Source organism: Panthera uncia (genome assembly GCF_023721935.1).
Source record: "Panthera uncia isolate 11264 chromosome A1 unlocalized genomic scaffold, Puncia_PCG_1.0 HiC_scaffold_17, whole genome shotgun sequence".
Lineage (NCBI taxonomy): Eukaryota > Metazoa > Chordata > Mammalia > Carnivora > Felidae > Panthera > Panthera uncia.
Genome location: NW_026057577.1, coordinates 91,941,663 through 91,966,800, shown reverse-complemented (window position 1 = coordinate 91,966,800; position 25,138 = coordinate 91,941,663). Strand labels below are relative to the sequence as shown.

Genomic DNA, 25,138 nt, shown 5'->3' with positions numbered 1-25,138 from the left:
CATTCCCATTCTCTTTCAAAAACTTGCTGGTTTTAAGGGAATTAAGAAAAAAGGGAAATATAAAAATAAATATAGGCATTGTGGCTAGTATTTTTAAGCCATTAGATTATATACTGTATTCAATAAGTACTTTTTTGGCAGATCTAAGGTCAATGAATTCACTGTGGCAAAAACAACAACCATGCAAAAAAAAAAACATTTTTTTTTAACTGAAGGTGGGTGTTTGGATTCAACCAAAATACTCCAGAAGTCTTAGACTCAACATCATAAACTTGTTTACCCTAGCTATAATTAGGATGGTCAGACATCCTCATTTTCCTTGGACAGTCCAGGTTTACACTTGTTGTCTCAGAATAACTTTCATTCTCAGAAGTGTTCTGGTTTAGGAGACAAATTCTGTGGTCACCCCAATTATATTATAAACAAAGTCAGCTATGCTTGAAACCAAATAGACCTGGGCTCCTATCCAGCATCTGCCATTAACTAGCTACATCTCACCTACAATTTAGCTAGAGTATTGAGATTATTTAGAAAAGGCATTTAAAGAATACAACACCAGAGGAACCAAACAGAATAAAAACTTGAGCAGCTTTTTGGTAACAACAAAAATGCCATACATTTCCAACATGTGCCTCAACTCCAAAGTTTACCAGAGACAATACAGAAATCTATTACTGATACTACAGGCACACATTTTGTTACCCCAACCCTTTTGCAGAGTGCCACAAAAGATGCTGAATAAATATTTGTATAATAAAAATAGCTGCCATTTATCAAGTCCTTCTCATACACTAAACAGCTGACATAGTAAACCCTTACAAGAGTTTTACTCTTTTAAGGGAGGTATTATTCCATTTTACAGATGAGGAATCTGAGGATCAGCAAAGGAGCACTTAATTTACTGAAATAGCAACTTGTTCAAGGTACAAGAAAACAAGGGCTATGGGGCGTCTGGATGGCTCAGTCGGTTAAGCCTCAGACTTTGGCTCAGGTGGTGATATCAAGGTTCCTGAATTCGAGCCCCACGTCAGGCTCTGTGCTGACAGCTCAGAGCCTGGGGCCTGTTTCTCTCTCTACCCCCTCCCCTGCTCACTTGCTTGCTCGCTCTCTCTCTCTCTCTCAAAAATAAACATTAAAAAAAAAAGCTAACACAAGAAAACAAGGGCTAACTGGTGGCAAAATTAGGACTAGAAGTTAATCCTGCCTGACTCTAAGCAAACTCATTTTCCTTCCATTAAAACTATTCAGAGATATCTAGTAAATGCTTATTAAAAGAATACTTACATCAGCATGCATCAGAAGTAGATGGGCAGAGAAAAGACCCAGACACAATACATTTGTACACACTGCTTACATCAATTATTTAAATTAAATAAACTCAATATCCCCATAGTTTAATTTAAGTTTCCTTTTTGGAATCTTTAACCAAATCACAGAATCACTTAGATCTGAGTATACAGTTTAAGGATTACACTTGGATTCAGCAATTGATACCAAATTAACACCAAAGCTCACCAAAGCTCACCAGCAAACCAATTTTCATTTATTCCACAAAAAATAGGTTCCAGAGCTCGCAAGGTTTAATATGTATTTGACTCAAAGAGTAAAACTATGAAGGCCTAAGAATACTATACCCTGATCAGATTCTGCTAATGCCTTGGGATCCAAAACTTAAAAAAAGGTGGGGGGGGGGGGGGGGGGAAGGAGACACATTTCACATTTAATAAACCAAAGAATCACAAAGAACTGGAAGACAATTTAGTCCATACTTCCACCCATAATTTTAGAAGAAACTAAAGCCCAAAAAGAAAAATAATGATCTTCCCAAGGTTAGGAAACCGTCAAATGACCTAATACTTAAAAATGTATGGAAAACAATGTAAAGAAAATTTCCTGAGAAGTTAACTTCAAAATATTAACCATTTAGTACTGTTTTTAAAAGTTTGATATTGAAATTGTACATTCAGGGAAATATAAGGACACTTTCAAGATCTAATTTCCAAGAATTTACCTTTATAACATCTATGAAGGACATTGTGGGATACAGAGAGTAATGCCAGTATTTATTAAAGGTATTAGAACTGCTTTATTTTCACTCTTAATTACCTTGAAGCTAAGAGACCAACCACAGTGCTGAAAAAGTCTTTACTCAACAGAAAATGCCACTCTAGAAAATACACCCATTTTTAATAAGGATGTACCTGCTAGTCTAAACAAGGTTCCTCTTAAGTGTAGTGACCAAAAAGACATTGACATAATTTGAAAACAATGGATAAAACTAAAAGTTCCACATTTATCAACCTAAGAGCATTAAAATGCAGCTAGGACCACAGGAGTAACTGATTCTTGAAGATTCCAATCTAAAATTTAGGGACGTGGATAGAAACCTATGTTGACTATTACGGAATAACTATTATCTATCATTCTTCAACAGAATAAAGATTTCTTCCTGTGAGCTATATTCAAAATGTATAGACTATTGTCTTTTTTTTTTTTTTAAGATTATTGGTTTCTCTATAAACTTAAGGAACACTATCTGATTATTAAAATATATCTCAAGAAGTTACCCTAACACTGTGGGTATTTACCGATTTTAACAAATGCTTATTGACCTACTTATTAAGCCAACAGCAATACAAACTAAGCTTCTTTCCTCTTGAGACTTTAGCCTCAAGCTCAAGAGAAACCCACTGGGTCACAATGGGAACACTTAACAGAGGCTTTTTAGGGGTAGAAAACCCCCAAGAAATGTTTGCTCTAATTTCACATTTAGCTATTTGCAATGACTAGTATACTAATTTAGGATTATCCATAAAGAATAAGAAATGATTCACAAAGTGTTCTAATATTAACAGCAAATACTCAATTAGATTGATTATATTTGCAGTTCTATAGCCAAAGAAAATAGCAGTAGTCAAGGGAACAGAGAATGTTTATTAATTTTGTCATATCCACTGTATAATCAAAAACCAAAATCAAGGGCGCCTGGGTGGCTCAATCGGTTAAGCGTCCAACTTCAGCTCAAGTCATGATCTCACAGTTCGTGAGTTCAAGCCCCGCATTGGGCTCTGTGCTGACAGCTCTGAGCCTGGAGCCTGCTTCAGACTGTGTCTCCCTCTCTCTCTCTGCCCCTCCCCCTTCACATGCACGTGCACGCACTCTCTCTCTCAAAAATAAATAATCATCAAAAAAATTTTTTTAAAAATCAGGGCCATCATGGTGAGAAATACTGTAAGTAAGTAAAGACAAGAAGAATAACAGCTTTTGGCATTTTTCAAAAGCAAAAAGTTATTAAAAGAGGTAGGAGAGAAATGTCCTAGTCTCTCTTCCTATTGCCATAGGAACCACAAATCAAAAGGAAAAAGTAGCTGCAGGCACCTTGTCTTCTAATTGGCTGGCTTGAAGGAGAACTCACAAAAGCTAACTTTGGTCTGTTTCTAGATGGGATTGTTTTGAATATCCTGCCCTGATTCCTTCTCAAAGAGGCAATTCTTTTAAAAGCTACCCAAAGAGGTATTTTATGTCAATGGTCTCTCTAATGTCACTCTGATTCAGATGTATGCCTTATTTTCTACATTTTTATAAATATATATTTAGGGGTTTTCTATAAATCCTCTAATTTTTTTTCTTTAAACCACCTCCCACAGAATCATTACCAGCCTCATCTAACTCCTATCATCATGCTTGGGATAACCAATAGAGTAGCTTAAATACTATTTTGTTCAACAAACAACTTATATCTGCAGACAGAAAAGCAATTAAGAAATTCTCTCTTGTCCGGGAGTTCAAAGGAGGGAATTTTGAGAATGTGCAGTGTAACACACACACACACACACACACACACACACACACACACACACACACAAATAGATTTAACCCGCCCAAAGGAAAAGGATGCCTAAACTAAGCCATAAAGGATGAGTAGGAGGCAGCCAGGGTAAAAAGAGAAAGAAAGACATTCCAGGCAGAATAAATAGCATAAGCAGAGCCAAAGAGCTAAGAAATGGCACATCCTACTCAAAGATCTGCAATTAATTTAGCATTACTGAAGTATTTCAGTACGAGATGGGGAAAGCGGAAAGGCCAAATCACAGAGGTCTTTCATAAACCCTTCTATCAAACTTGGACTTCATCCTGTAGGACAACAGCTCTCATACTGTGTGCTGTATAACTCACCAGTAAACAACCAAAACTCCCCAAGTGTGCGGTCCAATTCTTTATCAACATGTGCAAGTTTTTTTTTTCCAGCAACTCGGCATACATACTGTTTCAAACACATCTGTCAAAGGGATAGAAGCACAACATGCAACATACTGGCAAGTGTGGGGGTAAGGTTCTTAGACTCAAAGGTGGGGACAAAGCAGAATATCAAGCCAAAGCCAAGCCAACTCAAGCCAGCATGAGAGAAAGATCTATGTTTTCAGGAACATGTGGGAAGCATCTGCCACATGCAAGAATGGAGAAAAAAGAATTCTGCTCAATAGTAACCCAAATAAAGAGATAAAGAGAGGAAGTCAATGGTACAAAAACCATGTATGTTTTTATAGATATTGTGAAATAAGAGCGTTTTGATTTTTTAATGCCTTCAAGTGAGACATCAAAAACTTTAGAGTTCAAAACACTGCTAGAGTCAATGAGGAGACAACTGTTAAACCGTTTTAAGCAGAGAGGAACGACTCCTGGTAGCTGGAGAGAAGCATGTTGAAGAGAAGTTAGAAACAGAAGTCTCTTGAAGAACCTACAAGACAGTCTCTCGTTTTTATTTTACAACCAATACAAAGTTCTTCCAGCCAGGCTGCAAAGAGTGGATACAAGGGCCAGCACTTACCTTTGGAAGTACATGCCTACAGTCAATTTTCATAACCCAGTCTAGGTTCTTTTTTTCCTAATAAAATTTCCACTATGCCCTACTGATAGGACAGGATATAAAACAGAGAGTGCCATGATAATGAAATGAGGGCTACCAAATAACAGAAGTGAAATAAAAGCTCCATTTTATGGTTACCATTTGGCCATGACACTCTCCACTGGGAATCTCTATCCAGGAGTGGGGATTTGGTCCTGAAGAATCATACAACAGGCAGGCTCAAGGAGATTACCTAACTCTCTCTCTAAACATTGATGTGAAAGCTAGAGTATCCATTCTTTCAGTTGGAGGCTGTCCTTACCTCAAAGCAAATAAAGCAAGTATTAAAAGTCATCCAAATTAGGAACTATCCTTATTGTGTCCGAATTCTCAGACTACTGCTTTTCAAGAAGCAGCAGCTGTAATGAAAACAGAACCACAGAAAGCTTTTAAAAGCATCTCCTAAGATTCAAAACCTAGGCTTCTACTGTTAAAATGTTTGACAGCAAACTACAAGAGCGAACTCCCACCAAAAATTGTATTACTTTTAAAACCAAGAACCAGGGGCGCCTGGGTGGCGCAGTCGGTTAAGCGTCCGACTTCAGCCAGGTCACGATCTCGTGGTCCGTGAGTTCGAGCCCCGCGTCAGGCTCTGGGCTGATGGCTCGGAGCCTGGAGCCTGTTTCCGATTCTGTGTCTCCCTCTCTCTCTGCCCCTTCCCCGTTCATGCTCTGTCTCTCTCTGTCCCAAAAATAAATAAAAAACGTTGAAAAAAAATTAAAAAAAAAAAAAAAAACCAAGAACCATAATTCAGTAATCAGGTTGTAGAATAAAAGTTAACTCACGATTTAAAGGCATTCATCAAAGCCCTTTGAAGAACTGAATACTAGTCCAATGCCTCCATGTGTGAAAGACTTTCTTTTCCTTATAATGATATTTTATTATAGCAGAATTTGATGGTATAAACTATATGACATAACTAAGAAAGTTACTGCTTTAATTGTTAACAACTGTATGGTAGAACTCCGTATTTATAAACAATATACCACAGAGCATCTTCAGGCTGGGATATATGTGAAAAGAAGAAAAGGGTATGAGGAAGAGGCCACAGTGGAAGGAGGAAGAAAAAAAAAAGAAGGGTGAGGAAACCTGATACTATCTGCAAGTTTTAGAGCTTCAAATTCAAACAAACAGCAGTGAAATCAGGACTCAAAGCCAGAGCCCAGACTTTCCTTAAACCCTACAATAATTTTAAAAACAAATATTTTAATGTCCAGGAAATGATCTCATCTTGAATGATTATCTAAAATGAGACACCAGAACTTGCAGCTAATAAAATTAAAATAGATCTTTGCAGATTTATCTTTGGTAGACAGATGAAGGTAATTTTTCTTTTTGAATTTTTATTCATTCATATTTTCTGATTTTTCTCCAATGAACATCGAGTACTTATGATAACAGTTTAACACTACATTGCATAGTTTTAAGTGATGTTTTATTTTGTTTAATTGTAAGTTGTTATACATTATAAACAGTAATTTGACAACTTAAATAAAAACAAATTCTTTTCCCAAGAATGAGTTAAGTCCATTTTTAACAACTGTAGTTTACAGTTGTGTTAAGATGCTGGAATGGTAGAAAAATATTTTTTACCTAGTGACCCTCAGAAATAGCAGTACACCTCAAAATGCTAGCACCTTATTCATGAGTGACTCCATAGGTAAAAAGGCATCCTTGTCCACTTAACTACCACCCAGCATTCAAAAATGTCCCCAGGTTTTTCAGAGCTCTCACAGAAGCTGGAAAGGAGGATTAGATATATGAATGGGGGGAGCAAAATCTCTGTTCTAAGCAGCATGACAGAGAACAGGATGTAACAAAGTCATCTACTTCCGGCAGAGCCACAAGGGTCCTCAGTTGTACTAGGCCCAGTATCAGATTCAGCTGCCAAGAAGGAACAGTCTCCCCCAGCAAGCTCCAGGTCGGATCAGTCTGAACCCAATCCCAATGCGGTTTATCCAAGATCCACAAATCCTGAGACAGGAGAGAATTAAACAGTAAGATTAAGTACATCTGAGCCTTTGTCAATTAGCATCTGTGGTCCAATAAGGAAGCTTATTCAGGACTAGGGGAGACCACCAAACTACAAGCTTAACCTCATTTTCAATGAAAATGATAAATGTAAATGAAAATTTACCAAAAAAGGATAAAGTGGGAGGGGGATGCACATTCATATTTTCAAAGTGCCTACTATGTGCCACACACTGTACTGTGATCTCATTAACTCTCATACCACCTCTGGCCAGACAGGTACCTTAGCTTTGAAGAGGAAGAAACTGGGGCGCGTGGGTGGCTCAGTCACGGTCTCACGGCTCGTGAATTCAAGCCCCGAGTCAGGCTCTGTGCTGGCAGTTCAGAGCCTGGAGCCTACTTCGAATTCTGTGTGTGTCTCTCTCTCTGCCTCTCTCCTACTCACACTCTGTCTCTCTCTCTCAAAAAATAAACATAAAAAGTAAAAAAAAATAAAGAGGAAGAAACTGAAGACAAGACACAGCAAATAATTGGCGAGAGGTCAAAAGTGCAGATTTGCAATTCTATCTGACTCCAAAATCCCTGCTTTCTTCCCTAAAATATACTGCCTCTCATTTCCTTTGCTTGCCATTAAACTCCCTGGAGCAGCAATTTCCTCTAATCTACTTGCAAATTTTATCTTCTTGTTACCCATCTATACAACCTCTCCTGTGCAACTTATCAATACATACTCAATACTTGAAAAACAGGTACATCATTGTCTCAGCAATTTCAAGTGTGGAAAATTAAATTATGGACAAAAATAAAGACATGTCCAAAAATACAGCTAAGAATATGTTCATCACATCACTGTCATTACAGCAAAGGAAAAAATGCCCAACAATAGAGATTGGTTATATGAACTACAGACCATCCAGAAGACAGAATATTATGTGTCCACCAAATAAAAATCCTGTTGTAGGAGTATATTTATTGACCCAGAAGGAAGTTTACAATATATGGAAAGTTAAAATACACTGAAAAGGTTCAAGAAATATAAAGTGAATAAAGGCTACAAATCAGGACTTTCGTAATGATCCCATTTTTACTTAATAAAACATAAAATATATATAAAATATCCAGAAGTAAATACAGATGATGTTTACTTTACTTTCTCTTTCTTTCTTTTTTTTTTGGTCCACTATAGATTTTCAGATGCAGTTGACAGACAATGGGCAACACAGTACTCCGGTTTCTCAATCCTCTCTTCCAGGCCACCTCCAAACACAGGAACTGGCACTTCCCCACTGTTACTTACGGAACTGGTCATCGCAACCTGTCCCCCTGATTCTGGCCTATTACCCTTCAATGAAGGTGGAGAACAGGTGGGGTTAAGCTAGGTCTCAGAATTTAGCTGCACTCTGAGATAACAAAGACACTAACCTAAATTCATTTCAATGCCTGAGGCTTCTAGACAGCTAACTAAGGGAACTCAGCAAAAAAACAAAAACAAAAAACAAAAAACAAAAAAACTCTTAAGTACAGGTGTTTTGTCTTATAACGCTGCCACCTCCATATATCCGACAACCCATACTCCATAACATCTGAGAGGACTTCCGGGTAAGAGACCTAAAACCTCACCTCATGTTTTCGACATCATCTGAGACCTGCGGGACACCTGATTTCATTATCTACACCAGAGCACCAAACCCCACTCTGAGTTAATCCAACTTCCCATTCCAAACATAGGGGTTGGCTGCAACCCTTCCTAGTCCTATCAACTCTCACAAGCCAAAAAAACTTTAATCAGAGAACTTGTGAACATGTCTGCACAACAAGGTCTGATTGCTATATGACATACTGAATCAAAATCCTTGACCTATTTTTATGAGAGTGCAAAGTTCACCATGTTTCTAAAAGACCATTAGAACATACAGAAAGGGAAAACTTTTTTCCCTGATATAATGGATATTCTCATTTTTTTCTAGGAAGAGATATCATTTTCAGGAAGATGATGTGACTTATATCTACTCTCAATGGGTCTGACTCAATTACAGTCAGACCATACCACAATCATATTGGAACTTTTTCATTTTAAACTGATTATTTATTCAAAAAGGCTTACTGAGCATACCAGTACACTAACTGCCTCAATAGACACAAGAATTCTCAAAACTAAATATTCTGGTATTAAAATTATTTCTGGAAATAAAGCTATACTCTTTCCCAGTTCACTAAAGAAGACAGCTAAATTCCTAAAGAAGTATAAAATATTTTAAAGAAATGCAGTTTCACAGCTTTTAAGAGTATTAAAACTTAAACCCTACTAACTAATGGTATTTTAAAAACACCAAAATACAAAAAAAAAAAAAAACCTTCCAAAGACTTTCAAAGCTTTCACCATCTAATATGCTTCCTGTTTCATTATTAACTCTGAAAAAGCATCTATAGAATGAAAGTCGGTCCTACAAAGAAATCTTTTCAATTCAGACCTTACACCCTTTAAACAAGCCCTCTAATATTTTCTAAACACTGCTGATTTCTCAAATGTATACTTACTTTCAGAGACCTAACCAGCCAAGTTAGTAGAGTCTCAGTGTTTAAAACTTTATACATACATAAACACAATCAACTGTGTATTGACTGACTTAGAAAACAATGGTAATTGGGGCGCCTGAATGGCTCAATTGGTTAAGCGTCTGACTTTGGATCTCAGCTCAGGCCATGGTCCCAGGGTCATGGGATTGAGCCCGAGTTGGGCTCTGCCCTGACAGCACAGAGCCAGCTTGGAATATTCTCTTCTCTCCTCTCCTCTCCTCTCCTCTCCTCTTCTCTTCTCTCTCTCTCCCTCCCTCTCCCCCCCCCCTTTTCCCTCTTGCACACTCCCACTCTCTCTCAAAATAAATTTAAAAACTTAAAAAAAAAGAAAACAATGGCAATCAAAATTTTGCTTCTTTAGCTAGGAAGAGCACAAAGAGTTGTCAAAGCTAACCTATAAAGGGTCACATTTTATCATCCCTTAATTACATTTATAGCAAACTTTACACTTGCTCTAGTTTCTCATGTAGTCCATTGTCCTCATATCCTAGGCTGACCTTGGTTTCAAATAAGAATGAAGTTATGTGCCTCACAATCCACTGGGCCCTGCGAACAAATGAATCTGTCTTTCAGCCAGGGGCTAGGGCTGCCTTAGTGAAGGATTCCTGCTGCTTGCTGCACAGCAAGGATGTCTTTGATTCCCTTCACACTGTCTGTTTCCTGCAGGCAACTGGGTAAGGAGAGTTCTCGCTGCTTGAAGCCAGAGATTTCATTATATTCTGGAGCTGAAAGGGACTCTACAGAGCATTCTGTCCGTCTTCTTAAAATGCTTTTCTAGCCTAAGTCCTCTAAATCTCTCACATTGTGCTTTTGGTGCACATCCTCTTGAAAGCACCTAGTCTCAACAGCAGATAATTACTGCTGAACACATGCTCCAGTAAGGTCAACCTGTACGTTTCAGACTCTTTTTGCAGGAGTACATATGAACATGGGTAGACGGTAGCACTCTGGGAGTCCTCACACAAAGTAATGAAGTCAAGATGGAAAGCCCAAATATAAGTTTAAGAGATACTGGACTTCTTTGTTCAACTCCACTGTTGTAATAACTTTATGAATGACTCAGCTATACGCAATCAGCCAAGATGTTCTACAAAGCACAGAACACAGATGTCGCCATCATAATAAATTTTTCATTAACTCTGAGAGAATACAGAATTGAGAGGAAGATCAGAAAACAAATCTCAAAGGAACATTTCCTGCTGCATTTAAGAGGGAAAAAAAAAATCCACAAGCCACATTTCTTTTAACTGGTGAGTTAAAATTCTACAAAGAAACAACAGAAACAGCTACCAAGATTGGGATGTAAATGAAAAAAGGCTCAAAGGGTGATATTACTCTGATGTTGAAAATAATCAAATTCCTAAGCCAAAAACTGGTCTATAAACCAGAGGAAAATCTTAAAGTCATCAATTTTCTTTTAAAAAGTATACTTCATTTCCAGGAGTGTCTGGCTGGCTCAGTCGGTAGAGCATGCAACTCTTGATCTCAGGGTTGTAAGTTCAAGCCTCATGTTGGATGTAGAGATTACTTAAAAATAAAATCTTTAAGTGGCACCTGGGTGGCTCAAATCAGCTGAGCATCCAACTCTTGATTTCAGCTCAGGTCATGATCTCACAGTTTGTGAGTTCAAGCCCTGCATAGGGCTCTGCACTGACAGCTTGGAACCTACTTGGGATTCTCTGTCTTCCTCTCTCTCTCTGTCTCTGCCCCTCCCCACTCGCTCCCTCTCAAAAATAAACATTTACAAAAATAAAATCTTCAAATAAAGACAAAAATAAAAATTATAGTTTATTTCCAAAATAACTGTTATATTTCCATAATAACATAAAAATAGAGAATTCTACAAGCAACTGGAAAGGCAATTTACCAATTTACAATGTGATATTTTGGGGGCACCAGAGTTGCTCAGTCGGTTAAGCATGGGACTTTGACTCAGGTCATGATCTCATAGTTCATGAGTTCGAGTCCCACATCAGGCTCTGCCATCAGCACAGAGCACACTTTGGATCCTCTGTCCCCCTCCAACTTTGCCCCCCCCCCACTCTCTCTCTCAAAAATAAATAAACATTAAAAACTTTACAATGTAATATTTTTAAGTCCTTATAGTGCCTGTTCATAGTAGGAACTCCATAAATATTTATCAAATAATTAACATGGAAAGTCCAGAAAGTTTACATGCAGGGCAAGAACCTGACTCAGGGGCCAGAGAAGAATGTGCTATAATTTTAAGAGGCTGATGGTGACACTTTGTTTTCTGCCCATATCTCCTAATCACAGCGATGAATTCAGAGGTGGGCACATGTTCTGCTTCGAATCCCAGGACCTCTATGGAAGCCACAAGAAAAGACATCTCTTTTCCCACTGAGCTTGAACATGAGACGATGAGAGCTGGAGGTGCTGATGCCCTCCTCATGCTACCACAAGGGAGAGTGTGGAGATGGGTCACCAGGAGGTATCACTTTGCGTCTGAGGAAAAAACCTGAATCCATAACTACCTCTACATTTTTCGTACTACAAATTCTGTGTTTTGGCTTAAGCCAGCTTTAAGTAGGATTTTCGGCCACTTTAACTGGAAAAAACGGAAGAAACCTGAACTATTTAGTGTGAATACAACAGGCAAAACTCAAAAAAGATATTTGATATGGCCAAAGTTATAAAGACACCATATTCTGCTGGTGAAACATTCTTAAATTCTTATTTTCTTTCCTATGAAGTCACACTTTATTCTACTAATAAACAAAGGTTTTCAAAACTAAATGTCCCAAGAATATCTCATTCATGTTCTACGACAGAGACTAGAGAACAAAAAACCTATATAACAGGATAAACGAATCAAAACTGTAAGAAAACTGTACAAAGAAGGCACAACAGAAAAAACTGAGTCCTGATTTTCTAATGAGCTCTGAAATCAAACACTGAGAAACCTGACCCACATCTTAGCAGGCACTTCATTCCAAATAAGCAATGAGACTGGCATTACTGAGTACAAACACCAAATAAATAAATAACCCTGGGGAAAGTAATATATTTGTCATCTAAAAATACAAAATTCCTGCAAACTGCTACAAAGAACACTATCGACAAGCAGAGCCTAATCTGTGCCCCTCCTATGACAACTGATCTTATTCTGTGCATTTTTACATAACTTTACTCCTTCCTTCATCTTATTTTCCTACATTTATTTTTCCTTTCATCTTCATTTTCCCACTTATTTTGTTTTTATGTTCCTACAATGTATGTCATTGTAATCATTCAAATTCTTTTTTTTAAAATAAAGTTTAAGTATATACTAACAGTAGCAAAAGTCATTACATATCTGAATTGGGAAAAGGAGAAGGTTAAAAATAAAAACCTACAGGAATAATACTCTAATACTGATGGTCAATACCATAAATTGTGTCATCATCGTCCTTGGCAAAATTGACAACTACATGTAGACACGCCTGCCACCATACTGCTGCACTACCTACCATCAATAAATGATGCAATTTTTTTTTAATTATACAATTTTTAACTCAGAAAAATGTACATGCATAAGAGTCTTAGGTTTCTTCAAAACTCAGCTACTTGGAAAGAACAGAGAATATCACAAAAATAAGAAAGCGCCATGGCACAGGAGAGCAAGCACGGGTTGTGTTGTCTTTTGTTTTTTAACTAATACCGAATACACTGAACCTGAATCCAACAAACCTCTGGATTTAACTACCAATTTGCAAGAAATACCAAGAAGAGAATATGTAGACCTAAAGAGGATATAATCAGCAAAATCCAGAATTTTTAAAGTTACACACAACAAATGACCAACCCAGTTCTTTAATAAATACACAAGAAAAAAAAATGGGAGAGGCAATTTTTATAGATTAAAAAGATTTAAGAGGCTATTAACTATATGCAAGGTGTAAACCAAGTCTGGCCCCTAAACTGAAAAAAACAATTATTAAAAAACCATTTATGAGAAAAACAAGATAATTCAATAGAGGGCAATACAATATACCTGACCAAAATTCCTCAGAACTGTCAACATCATCAAGAACAAAATCTGAGAAATTGACACAGCCAAGAAGAGCCTGAGGACACATGACCACTGAATGTTAAGATAGCATCCTGGATGGGATCCTGGAGCAAAAAAAGGACGTGAGGTTAAAAAAAAAAAAAAAAAAAGCTAAGGATACTTGCATAAACTATGGACTGCAGTTAATAATAAAACATCAATATTAGTTCATTAATTTTAACAAGTGTACCACACTGACGTAAGATGTTAACAGTGGGGAAAACTGCAAGGGGAAGGAAAATACATGAAATTCTGTACTGTCTGCTCAATTTTTCTGTAAATCTAAAATTATTCTAAAAAATTAAGTTTATTAATTCAAAAATTATTTCTGAGACAAGTAGGCAAATATAAACAGACTATTTGATAGCAAGGAATATTGGTAATGTTTTAGGTATAATAATGGAATTGTGTGCTCTGTGTGTGTTTTTAACAATCTTTTGCTTTGTTTTTAAAGTCCTCCTCTTTTACAGATACATACTGAAGCATTCATGAATAAACAGATAAAGAGAAAAAGTTAAAAGGGTGGATTACAGGAACATTTCCCAAGGTTGAATATTCAAGGTGATTTTCAGTGGTACGTAAATGATGTTTTAATGTTTAATAGCCATAGACTTCAATATATATTATAAAAAATAACTAGAACATCAAACCCATGATTTCATAGATTTTAATTGCTTAGGTAGGTTTTCCCTATGAAAAAATTTGCTGAGGCTACACAAAAACAAAAACAGAGGTGGGTTAAGATCCCAGGTTCAACACTATGTGACTTTAAGTGAGTCGGCTATTTAGAGGGCTAGAGAGGACAGCCTGCTACATCCAAAGCAGGCACCCAATAAATATTAGCTCCTATGTTACTGATAAAAGCCAACCTAAAATTCCAACAAAGAAGTCACATACAGTAGGAAAGCCTGGAACTGAAGAGAATGAGGTAAGCAAGGAATGAGGGAGAGAAGAAAGCATGAGGGCTTACAAAGGCAGGAGGAGTCCAGGCTTTTCTCAGCCTTCTCTTCTCCATCTCTTCAAGCACCAATGCTGCTGCCCACCAAGAGCCTAGAGGCCCTGCGGCTCCTGAGGCTAACACTCCTCAAACGGAACTTAAGTGATAGCTGGAGGTGCAGTTTCTCAAATCAGCAGAAGAGTGTTTTTCTCTACACAAGAGAAAGAACACAATGCTTTGTAGACACGGCAGATAAACAGATATAGATAAAACCCATTATGTGGCCTTCAGCAAAAAACAAAAACAAAAAACAACCTCTCTTCTCCAGTCTCAGTTTCCTCACATGCTAAAATGCAGAAAATAAGCCTACCTTTCACTCAAAGTTATAGAAGGTTAAAAGGAATAACAGATGTAAATCTGGCATTTAACAAGTGCTAGCTCCCTCCCTCATTACTTTGACAAGAAGATAGAGAACTCTTGAATACAAGAAGTTGGGATGAAATGACAAAAATGACAGTCAAGAATAGCTCTTAGATTGCATCGGTTTTAAACCACAATAGAGGAAAAGCATTCTGGGGTCAGAAAGTTTGGGAAATGTTGGGAAACAAATTATTAAAATGACAACTATTAAGTGAATTTCCAAGAGGAGATTATATGAGGAATTTACCCAATTTACTTGACCTAAGGAACCAACTCCCAGGAATAGTGATCCTATTACACAGACAGACACAGACACACACACACACACACACACACACGGAAAGGGGAGGAGGAAAGAATCAGCAGTTACAACAGTTGACAAATCCTTCAGAATGACAGTTTAAGTATTAGCAAAATAATCTGGAGAGATTAGAAGTCAATGACAGATTTAGAAATCTGGTTTAGAGGCAGAGGGAAAGAAGGGATGCTTTTTGACCCCTGAAAGGAGTTTCTAATGCCGACGGTTTAATCTTCAGGATCAAGTCATTTAAAATTAAGAGATGATACTGAAACTGGAAACACCAAGCATGTAAGGAACAAATACATTCATTTTTAAAGTGAATATAAACTTCTGATACAACGTGGTAATTCTCATTTGCCCTCCCAAATTTATTCCCTCATTCAACTGGGCAGCTATAGGTTATGCACTGTATGCTGGAAATATTCTATGAGCTGAATATGGCATGACAGACATGATCCTTGTCCCCATGAAGAGTACTTTCTAACAAAGGAGCTGTCTAGTGGGGGATTGTGCAATACATTTATCAAGTACAATTATGTTAACAGCAGCGAAGGAAAAGAAGTGAGTGCTAAGAACGTGACAAGGGAATCCAACCTGTAGGGGTACCTAGGCGACCCAGACACAACGCCTAAAGAACTGATGCTTGAAATCAGCTCTGAAGGACACGCAGAGGTTAATTATGCAAGAAAGGAGGAAAGGGTGAAGTTTCCCCAATAAAGAACTTGTTGGGTCAAGACACTAGAGAAAGGGGTGGGGGAATCACTGTAACTAAGTACAGAAAGCTAGAATGAAAAAGAACAAAACCAGACAAGACTTAGGAGGGAAACAAAGGTGTCAAGGTTGGGATTTCTGATTGGTGCAACTGAAATCATCAAAGCAATGTCAAAATAAAAGAGTCTACATTGGCACTGGAAACCTGGCTAGGATGCCCTGCACATATATAAAACATTTCAAGAAATTTCTATAAAATACAATAAAAAAAAAAAACAAACCAGGAGTGGAAGTAGGGTTCACTGAATGTAAATAAACAGAAGCCTACCTAAAAAGTACATGAAATTCCCAGCAGAACCTCGCCTCCTAGCTCAAAGCAGGCTAGTAGGAAGGAGTGTCCTTGAGGCAGTGAGTGATCCCAAAGAGCTTCACAAAGAGCATCTGAAGCCAGGGTCTGGCCAGAGCAGGGACCAGCTTAAGCTCGCCACAGACAGGTCACTGAGTAAAGCAAATATTTCTGCAGCTGGCTTCTACCAAAAATGGCCATTTTGATCACAAAAAGGCAACACTGTCCCAGCCACAACAAACTCAGAAGTTCCCTACCCTGGTGACTTCCTTCCGCCAAATTCCCCAAGGCACCTGGATTTAAATCAACAAGAGTACAACTACAGCTATTCTACACATTTCCCTTTCTTCACAAAAGAAACATAAATAGCGACAAGCATCATAACATACCCAGTAACACTAGTACTTACAGAAATCACTTTATTCCTTAACCAAATTGGTATTATTTTTTAATTACTAACACTCGAAAATGGCATGAACGTGGAGAAAACAGCAATTTTATAGAGAAAATATAAAGAATATTAATGTCCATATAAGTAACAGAAAATGGATAAAACTTTTGGCCATACAAAATAACCAGGTTCTTAAAAATGTGTATTTGACCCATCAATTCCACCTCTTAGAAATTAATACTCAAGATAATACTCATGGATGTATTCAAAAATTAGACTATAAGAAGGAACAAGCCAGCTTTAAGTTGTTATAAATTAGAAATAATTTAAATGTCTAACAAAGGAAGAGTTTAACTAGTTAGCTATTTCCACATTCATACACATAAGGCACACCTTCAAAATATTATAAAGAAATATAAAATGGCTCAGAAAGATGCCACAAGTATTGCTGAATTTTAAAAGCAGTTTGCAAAACAATTTTACATGTGAAAAACATATGAAAGGTACATAAAAGAAAAAGTATGTACACGAAGGAAGGTAAATACTAAATGTTAACAGTTACCAGGAATTTTTTCTTTTTGTTTCTTATTTTACATTATTTTTCTTTTAACTGCTCTATTGTAAAGATGGTTAATTCTGTAAAAACAAAAGCTTCTTATGTTCATATGTTCTTGTGTTCAACAGTTTTTCAATAGTTTTTTAATGTATGTGTAAATAATGGCACTGAGCTAACTGGATAACCATATGGGGGAAAAATGAATCTTGATTCCTAGTTCAACCATAAAAAAAAAGTTATTTTAATATAGTAAAACCGTAAAGATGCTAGAATATTTTTAAGACTGTAGGCAAAGTTTCTTAAACAGGACACAAAACCCGGTAACAACAAAAGAAAAACTTGAGTAATTAGATTTTGTAAGTATTAAGACTTTTCTTCTGTCCATCAAAAGACAACATTAAGACACTGAAAAAGCAAGCCACAGAACAGATGTCTGCAATATGTGTATCTGACAAAGAATTTTGTTTCCTGGCTACTGTGAAGAATTCCCACAAATCAATAAGAAAGAGATAACTCCATTTTTTAAAAGGGTCAAAGGATTTGAAAAAGCGCTTCTCTAGAGAGGATATCTAAATGGCCAACAGGGGCGCCTGGGTGGCGCAGTCGGTTAAGCGTCCGACTTCAGCCAGGTCACGATCTCGCGGTCCGTGAGTTCGAGCCCCGCGTCAGGCTCTGGGCTGATGGCTCGGAGCCTGGAGCCTGTTTCCGATTCTGTGTCTCCCTCTCTCTCTGCCCCTCCCCTGTTCATGCTCTGTCTCTCTCTGTCCCAAAAATAAATAAAAAACGTTGAAAAAAAAATTAAAAAATAAATAAATAAATAAATGGCCAACAGGCACATGTAAAAATGCTCAACATCATTAGTCCTTAAGAAATGTAAATTATAACCACAAGGAGATACTACTTCACATGTGTCAGAATGGCTAAAATCATCTGACAATGCCAAGTGCTGCTAAGGCTGTAGAGCAACTGGAACTCTCATATATTGTAGGGAAAACCGTAAGGATGTACAACGATTTTGGGAAAAGCTAAACATACATCTACACTTCCCAGCAATTCCACTCCTAGGTATACCCAAGAGAAATGTCCCAACAAAAATTGGAACACAAATGTTCACACAAGCTTTATTCACAACAAACAGTGGAAACAACCCAAATATTCTTCAGCAGGAGCACAGATAAACAAAACTGTTGTGTACTTGTGTAACGTAACAGTGCTAAGCAAAGAAAAGGAATGAAAAACTAACTCCACAGGAATGAATCTCAAAAATATTACACTGGGCAAAATAAGCTAAAGACAAGAGTACCTGCAGTATATGCATGCTACACATGCTACACACGTCCACCTGAAACAGGCACAACTAATTTACAGTTATAGAAAGCAGGCTACTTGAGGCCAAGGACAGGTGTGAGGGAACTGCAAAGGGAGTGAGGGAAGTTTGGGGGGTTTTTTTTGATGGCAAGGGGGTAGAAATGTTCTACATCTTGATCACAGTAGTGGTCATGAGCATATATAGCTCTAAAAACTCAAAGAGTACACTTAAACTGAGTGCATTTTACTGCATGTAAACTATACCTCAATAGCTTATAGTCATAGATACCACTACACATTCATCCGAATAGTTAAAATTAAAAGGACTAGCAAAACCGAGCGATGACTGGAACTCCCCACATTAGAGGTGGGGGTGTAAGTCGGCACGAGCACTTGAAAAGCTGTTTAGCAGTATCTACATATGAAGATATGCCTATCCTATGACCCAGTAATTCCACTCTAGGTTTTTTATAACCGAAAGAACCAAGTGCTTATGTCCACCTTACGAGTGCTATTCATAATAGCAGCCAAATTTTGGAAACAATCCAACTAATTCATCAACAATAAAATAAACAAACCATGGACTATATATACAATGGAATAATGCACGGGGCAGGGCGGGAGGAACCTGTTACAACAAAATGGGTGAATTTCACAGACATAGTAACAAGCAGGGGAAAAAAAAACACGAGACTATAAACTGTATGATTCCATTTGTATAAAATCCAAAAACAGCCATGACTAGCTTACAGTGAAGAAGACCAGAACAGACCTTTGGGAGGTCTGGACTGGGTGAGGCATAAACATGAGGAAGCCCTCAAGAGGCTCTGGAAATATTCTATATCTTGATTTGGATAGTGATTACACAGTGTGCTGTATATACATATGCAAAAATTCATTCAGCTGACTTGTGGTTTTTTTTTCAGCTGCTTTGTGTTCTATACTATATGTAAGTTATAACAAAAATGTATTTTCAAATGCCCTTTAAACCAATCTTTGTTCACCCCTTGAAGCCAAAGCTTATGACACAGAATCCTGGTATAGCTTCTGTCACTGTGAGTCACTCTCACTCCCAGTCTTGTCACTTACATGCTCTGCATGTCTATCTCCCTCAGACTGCCTAAGCTGGTGATGCTATTAAATACCTGGAGTAATGGCATTGACAATGGAACTGGATCAAGTCATGCCCCACCCAGACAGGGAAGATGCCCAAAATACGTAACCACATACATGGTTTTAACACAGGTGTGATTTTAAGTGTACCAGACAGTTCCATGTCAACTCATTATCCTTTGGATTAACTTCTGAGAGACACTATGGGGAAAATGAATTACAAGCAGGCAGCTCTTTAAAAATAAGTATATAGCATTATTAATATTTTTGCCTGAATATTTAGCTCCATAATTATAAGGAAAATGATAAGATCATAAATATTCACTTCATCCACAACTTTCTGATAAAGCTGGGTCAGAGTTAGATTTTTTGATGAAAGATGCTATTGGCCTATTACAAAACTAAACTTTACACAGTGACAACAATGCATGGAACTATTACCACTATCTTCCAAAATTAACCAATAGATAATGAAAACATGTGGTTAACTTCCAGAAATCAATTTATGAATGCAAAGCTTTTTAAAAACAGGACATCATGTTTTAATAGAGCTTGATTTTACATTCTCGTCAATACATACACACACATACTCTCATCTATCGATACAATCTAACCATTCTACATTTAAAAATGTCTCATCTTATCCCCTTTGAACCATCTGTTACTATCTTGTATTTCCCTGGAATATTCCAATAGTCTACGTATTTGTCTCGCTCCTCCAAAACATCCTCCAAACCGACTGTGATCTTTCTAAAGCACAGGTCTTGCTCAAGCTTTCAGTCACCTCTCCTCTCAAATCACATCCACCACCCTCACACCCCTCCTCCAATCCTGCAGGATCACAAGATCAGAAGTTTGTAAGGGCCAAATAGATAAAGACAAACTTACAGGGGACACAGGAACCAGGAAAGCACAAGCCCTGACTCTAAAAAGCAGCCACTCTCCAGCTCCAATTTTCAGACAAAACCAGAAATCAGTGTTGACAAGGAATGTCTCAATTTTTTAAATCTATGCAGACCAAGTAAATCTGTGGAGCTCAATCCACAGGCTACTAGTTTGTAACGTATGGCCTAAAGGATAAAGTCCAAGATTTGGTTACAATCTATTTTTACAAATTTATCTGCCCTCAATCCTACCACCCAAGTTATACTCCAACATTCACAGAACTACTTACTTGTCCCGCCCTATAGGCAATACACACCATTGCCTGCCAGTCATCGTTCATTTGTTTATCTTTGCTATGAAAGCCATCCCCTGCCCCAATACACCCACAATCACATCTAATTTCCACTCAGGCCTCAAAGAGTAACTGTAAAACACTGTGTGTCTACCTCTCACAATCCCTACCAGTCTTCACCCTATACTATACTTTTTTATGCTAAAGACTGCAAGCTTCTGGAAACAAGGTACATATCTGATTCTGTTCTGTATTCCCCAAATAATCGAACAGTACCTGTTTGAGTACATGCTCAGTAATGAATGAAGTTATTTATCTGCCTATTTCCATAACAATTTGTATATCAACTTGATGGCCATTACACATCAATATGGTCCCTTACAATGCTGAAAAATCAAAAGGCTAACGGGTTTAGAAAAACATCCCTGTTAATACTAAATTTGAATCAGAACATGATCTCATGGTTCTTTTTAAATATGCTCTTTAGCTCTGTTGAAAAGGTCTAGAAGCAATGACACGACCCAACAACAATGGTTTGGGCTTCTAAATACCATTCCCCACTAAAAGGAATCAGAGCTTCTTGGAGAAATGGCTGGTGTCTGAAATGCAGGGAAAGTAAAGAGTCAAGAAACAAAGACTGATAGGATCATATTAAAAAGAAGCAGGAACTACCTTGAAGGGGCTCTCATTAGCCAATCTGGGACAATTTGAGCACCAATAAAGACTCTGATTGTTAACACACTAAATAAAAAGTCCATGAGAGTATGATGCTACACAAAAGAAAGGAGAAGAAACAGGGATGGCCTCTGTGAATGACAGCTAATAAATGTAGACAGAATGATAGAAAACCACAATTTTGTAACTCTCATTATAACAACTGATTCTAGGATCAGGATGCTGAAACCACTGCGTGAAATGTTGTAACAGAACAGGGTATTTACAAGGTGCCAAAATACCGTCCCGTAAATTCCTTTCTAATAGCAGAGGATAAAATTGTACCTTTAAAAAGGAGAGATCTGGCTATTGCCACCTCAGCCAAGGGATCAAATTTAGCATAGCTCATAATGGGATAACCTGTCATCAAGTGCCTCCCAACATGACTCAATGCAAAGTACACTTCACCTATGATGAAACATTCTTGTCAAAATGTTTAACCTGGTTGCAGTCAAGCCTCTCACCTAACTTCCAGTTTACAGGAAACATAGTACCTGCAGAAACCAGTTAAATGATACCATAAGGAAATAAACAAATGAAGAATGTTGCACATCCTACAGGACAACTGAGCTGAACTCTTCAAAAACAATGCCGGGAGAGGAGGGGAAAAGGTAGAGGGAATGTTCTAAATGAAAAGAAATTAAAGAGATAGAACAATCAAATACAAAGGGTGTCTTGGCATTAAAACAAAAAGGGGGGGGGGGGGCATGCCAGAAAAGACATTCTTGGGACAATTAGGAAAATCTAACTGAATATTTGATATTACATTATGGAGTTATTTTCATTTTCTTAGACATAAAAATAGTATTGTGGTTTTATAAATGTATGAAATATATGACTACTATAATGTGTGGTTACATATGTATATAGATTATATATAGAGAGATAGATATATACCTTGTACATGGCTGTGTGCTTATGTGGTTTTAGAGAAAGAGACTATTCTTACTCTTAGAGGAGACAGGTGCTGGAATGTTTAGAGAATGAAATATCATGTTTGCAACTCACTGTCAAATTTTTAACCACCACAAAGGATACGTATTTTGGGGGAGGACAGGAGAAGGTGAGAGACAGAGAAGGAGAAAGGATGAGAGGGAGACAAGGGGAGGGAAGAGGGGATAAGGAGAGGAAAGGGGGGGACTGAGGCAGAGAACAGAGAAATGATCCAAATACGGCAAAATGTTAACAACTGTTGAGTCTAGGTGTTAAGACTATACAGGTGTTTGTTGTATTGTTTTTTCCCCCATGTATATATATGAAATTTTTCATAATAAAAAGTTATGGGAGGGAAAAAGAAAAGAACAGTTTAAAAAGTAATCAGCTTGAAATCCACATAACACCATTAAGAGTGTCAGGAAAAAAGAATATTCTCAAGCAAAACCTGTGAGAGTAGGTACTGTTGCAGTATAACTGGAGGGCAATTTGGCAATGTCTATGGGATTTTTAAAAGTGTGTATCTAGTGATGCTTACTCCTAGGAATCTGTCCTGAAGATCTACTTCTCCATACATGAAATGACATACACACTAAATTATTCTTTACAGCATTATGTGTAACAGCAAAAGACTGGAAATAATCTATATGAATATCAGTCCAGACTGGTTTCACAAATTATAGCACCTACAATAAATCAGTATGCATCTTCTAAATTATCTCTTCAAAAAATTTGAGAGCTCTTCGGGAGTTGATATGAAAAATGACCGTGTCATGTTTTATATTAAAAAAATTCAAGGTTCAGAAGAATTATGTACAGCACACACACGTATATGAAACCTATGCAAAAATATGGTTGAATAGCTGGAGCCAGAGGGAAAAAAAGTTGCAGACTTTTTTTTTTTAACTGTCCACTCCTTTCTGTACCTTATCAATCAATTTTGTAGCATAGACATATATAATGTATTCAAAAAATCTTTTTAGTAAGTACTGATTCACTGTAGCTATAATGAACTCTTCCAATCTCCATGTTTTCATTACCAAAATCATGGAGCTACAGCTCACCTGGGAATTAGTGAATAAGGTGAAAACAACATAGAGTAAACATTTGCCTAACAAATCCCTTAAATATATGCCCACTAGACTGATACACCATCTCAATAATTCCAACACAGCTAATTTTCACTCCACTTGAATAGTTCACCTTTTCTTCAACTGACTAGGATCCAAAACAGCTAGCTTGTCCTTAGACCTCATGCTGTGATGTTAAAAATGTGTCGTTAAAAAACCATAATCACACTCATCACAGCTAGATGAGAAGCATTCAGGAATTGAGACAGGCTGAGAGAAGAGCAAATTTTCATTTCCCATGTCACACTTGATCCAGAACCTTCACTGTTTAGGCTATTTCCCCCTAATTTTTGTCACCAGATGCATGGAACTTAATTTGCAAACTCCTTTGCATCTAAATCTGAATACTCAGGTTCAGAAAAAAAGGAGAGTGGTAATACCTCTTGATCAGTATCAAGGTCATTTGAACTGAGTTATAGCCCATTCCTTTATGTTAACATTCCCATACACTGATAATGTAGATTTCTAGATCTACACTCTGAGAAACAGAACTCTGAGTAAAGTGAGCTACCACTGAAACAAAATAAAAATTCCCAACCCATTCTCTCTCTCCCTGCTCTCTCTGATGTTCATATTCCCACTAGACACTTTTCTTGGAGGATTCACTGATAGGAAACTCAAATTCCTTATAAATTGGAACTCATTCTTTTTCCCTCCCCCACTCCCACTTCCTGTCTGCTCTTCTAGTACTCTCTATCTTGGAAAAGACAGTAAACATCCATCTGGTGCCCAAGGCAAAAACCTAAAATTCATACTGTACTCATCTATCACCTACTCCTTTAACTAGTCCCCAAGTTCTGTAGATCCTATCACCTACATCTTTTAAGTCCTCCCCACCTTCCTCACACCCACTGTCGCTGCTTCGGTTTGCCCTCCCCATTGTTCACGTGAACTAACTGGTCTCCGTGCCTTCTGTCTCTTCAACCCACCTTGCACACACCTGAAAGGTTAACTTCCTAAAATACAAATTTGGTACTTTAAGAGCAGAAGGAACAAGTCCCAAAGTAACGATAAAGTAAGCTAAAAACAAGCTCTTTTAATAACATGATACAATGCAAAGAGAATGTACTACCTAATTTATTTCTTATGAGTATGTTCTTACTCTACCCCACACTATATGACCAAATTAAATAAGCTAATAAATCTGTTTTGGTAAAAAGAGGCTACACAGAAGCAAAAACATCCAACTGCTTTCTTAGAGTAAAAAATGAACACAAAATGGATCATAGCAGTGATAAAGGCACCTGAAGGAAAACAAAGGGCTTCCGAGACCTATAAAGTCAAGAATGCATTCAAGTTGAATATACTAACTAGTCTAAAAACACGTGCCTTAATGAGAAAAGGATTTGGGAAATAAAAGCAAACAAAGAGGTTCTGCCACAGGGAAAAACCACCCATCCCTGACGTAGGGTGGGACCGAGGTGGCCTCAGTCCCTGTCCAGCAAATATCTCACTTCTCTGGTTGAGTTCATGCCAACTAAGCCACCCGACTATGATTGAACCTGATAGGTAAAGTCTACACACATAAATACAATATGCCAGTCACTAGGTTTGAACCTTCGGGTCCCTCTAACTTTTGTTTCTTATTTGAAAAAA

General features: G+C 37.5%; 1 protein-coding gene across 14 annotated transcripts in view; it reads right to left on the bottom strand.

Moving 5' to 3' along the window:
• Positions 1–25,138, bottom strand: part of FBXW11 (F-box and WD repeat domain containing 11) — a 120,481-nt gene that overhangs the window by 83,392 nt on the left and 11,951 nt on the right. The gene's annotated exons all lie outside the window — the stretch shown is intronic.